The sequence below is a fragment of the Athene noctua genome, chromosome 13 (genome assembly GCF_965140245.1).
Source record: "Athene noctua chromosome 13, bAthNoc1.hap1.1, whole genome shotgun sequence".
Lineage (NCBI taxonomy): Eukaryota > Metazoa > Chordata > Aves > Strigiformes > Strigidae > Athene > Athene noctua.
In genome coordinates this window covers 24004999-24007880 of record NC_134049.1, presented here as the reverse complement: position 1 = coordinate 24007880, position 2882 = coordinate 24004999, and the positions used below count along the sequence as shown (strand labels likewise).

At 52.8% G+C, this 2882-nt stretch overlaps 1 non-coding gene across 1 annotated transcript; it reads right to left on the bottom strand.

Annotated features, from left to right (window-relative positions):
- Positions 1-2588: 2588 nt before the first annotated feature.
- Positions 2589-2660, bottom strand: TRNAG-UCC (transfer RNA glycine (anticodon UCC)). Its single transcript has one exon. It is a non-coding gene; the product is annotated as a tRNA-Gly (tRNA).
- Between the last annotated feature and the right edge of the window lie 222 nt (positions 2661-2882).

Sequence of the window (2882 nt, the reverse complement as noted above, 5' to 3'; positions counted from 1 at the left end):
TTGTCTTTGATTTCCTTCCTGGCAGCATGGCTTGCTGGGGCTTCTGTGGTCCCCAACCTGTTTGCTTCCCCGTGGGCATGGCAAATGTTCCTCCCACTGCAGCCTTCGTTGTTGCTCCTCCCTGTAGGACACTGCAGGTAGGACTTTTTGTGCCACCCTTACAGGCTTCAGTGGGCAGCCAGAGCTCTCCCAGAGATCCCCAGCCCCTGGGAGCTGCAGCTCAGCCCCCCCCAGCTCACACAGGAGGCCAGGCCACTCCTGGGTCCTGCACTGCCAAGGTCATTCTGGCTGAGGGCAGGCCTTGGCAAGCCAGAGAGCCACCTTCACACAGTGGAATTCCCCTCACTTTCTCTTCTCCAGGCTGAACAAACTCAAATCATTCAGCACCTCCCTCAATCATGTCATGCTCATCATGCTCTGTCCTTCTGAAAAACGCTCCCAGTGCTCACGCAGCCTGCAGTGGGATGCTGTGGGATGTCTCTGTCCTGTAAGCTCTGTTGGAAAGAAATGCCCCAGCGCTTGCAATGATCCTGTTCGCCTCATAGTGGTGGGCCTTAATTCAAACCTGCCCCTCTTCTCACTGCTGCTGGTTGCATTTGAGGGTGAGGAGATGCCTGTTGAGGAAAACATTCTGGGTTGAAATCCTGCTGGACAATACCACCTCCTGGATTGGCACCTGTAGTCTGTGCCACGGAGTCCAAAAGAGGGAAGGATGGATTTCAGGGGCTCTTCAGCTTGGGGATCAGAGGACAGGGTAGCTCCCTGATCAGTAACAAGAGAGAAAAGTTGCCCATCTCCAGAAAAGGGGAAGATGGTCTCTTTGAGGAACCAAATGAAGGCGATGATAAAGTGGAGGAGGCTGAGAAACCAAGGCTTGCTTAACTGGAAGAAGAAGATGCTTAGTGGGGATCTGATAAGAGCCTTCCAGTGCCGACAACGAGGCTACTGTAGTGGCTGCAGGATGAGCACCATGGTCAGAAATTGAACAGGCAGTACATGACTGGCTACACAAAGAAAAAGTATAACCTGAGGGTGCCTAAGCATGGGAAAAGGCATCCAGAGATGCTGTAAAATGCTGTCCACAAGGTATTTTATGACCCAAAAGGACAAAGCATTGATGATCAGCTATTGTGAGCCTACTGAAGTGGGAGGATATACTCTCTGACTCCTTGAAATGCCTTCCAAGCAGAAGGGTTGTTGGAGGGTAAAGTGGGAGTAGGAAGGGAGACTCTGTGGGTAAATGTTTGAAGAATGTTCAAAGATCCACAATGTAGGGGAGAGTCAGGTGAGTTTTGGAGAGGAGTGTGGAAAAGTGGAATTTCCTGGAGAGTCTCCACCCATGTTTCTCTTCTAAACTGCCAGGAGTGGTGGTGGCTGGGCCATGCAGCAAGAGCTAAACCAGAGGTCTCCACACATTGGAGAGCAGAGTGACTACAGAAACAAGACCCTCTGTCACCCCAGGGAAAGGGAAGGAAATCAAGAGATATGAGCCTGTCAGGAGTGTGACTCAAACCCACATTTCCTAGGGGGACTGCAACCTGAGTGCAGTGCCTTAGATCACTCAGCCATCCTGAACTGCTGCTGCTGCTGCTGCTGCCCTTGTTGCTCATCTGTTCACAGCTGCCAGAACCAGCCCACCTCATTCAGCCTCCTCCAGGCACTGCTACAGGGGGAGTTGGCTCTGGGAACATCCTTGTCCTGCTCCCACCAAGGGCTGCAGACAGACAAGCTTTCAAGGGAGCAAACAAAGGAACCATCAGGAAATCATGGCTCTGCACATGCCAATGTCTGGTCAGTAGGTTCTAGGCACAAGTCTGCTTTTCCCATGACTTCTTCCATTTCCTCCAGAGCCTCAGGAAATGGCACAACAAGCACTTGGCCTGCAGTGCTGCCTTGTGGACAGTACCCAGGGCAAGAGAGGTGCTTCCTTCTTCCCTGTTTGGGGCCAGGAAGGCTGGGCAAGGAGGGCTCTGCCACAGCAGGTCCTGGGGCAATGCTGTGCTGGTCTCAAGGAGTCAGTGTGTGGGAATGGGGCTGGAGAGTCAATGAGAAAGGACCCGAGATGTGCCAAGTGCTGAGCAATGACTGAGCTCCAGTTCCTGTGGGGAAGAGGCTCACTTACTGCCCATGGTGCAGTGGAAGGAAGGCACAGCTCTCTCTGGGCCTTGTTGCTTCACGGATGGAGCTAGACTGCAGGGCATCTCAGGAGGTCACTAGCCCAAATGCCTGCTCAAGGAACAGCTAGCCCCAAAGCTAGAGCAGTGCCAGAGTCCCATTGAAACTTGAATGTGAAACCCGGACACGGACAACTCCAAATGTCTCTGGGCACCTGCTCCAGGGCTTCAACACTCCCTGAGAATCTCTGAATGGTCCAAAGAGTTGCCAAAGACTGCTTTTGCCAGTGCAGGCCTGTGTGTCTACTACTGGGCTAGGAAGTGGCCACAGGCCTGGCCATGAGTCAAGGCCGTGGGAGGGTGCTAGTGGAGTGGCTTGACTGTCCCATTGGATCTGAAATTGTTGAAAAAAATGGGGTTTTGGAGCAGGAGAGGCAAGGCACTTGTGGAGACCACCTGATGAAAAGTGTTGTCTGCGTTGGCCAGGAATCGAACCCGGGTCAACTGCTTGGAAGGCAGCTATGCTCACCACTATACCACCAACGCATATGAATGTCTGTCAGCCTAGTTTGTGTTCCCTCAGCCCAGAGCCTGGCCTTACTTCTACTTCTCCATAATTTTTCCTACCTGCTGCTCTTCCCCTGCACAAATAGACTTATCTTCTGCCCCTCCACTCCACACAATGGCCCATTGGGAATACCTGCTCAGCCCTGCTCCTGGATGGACCTGCAGGTGGACGCAGCAGCAAACACACCAGGATGAAGAAAG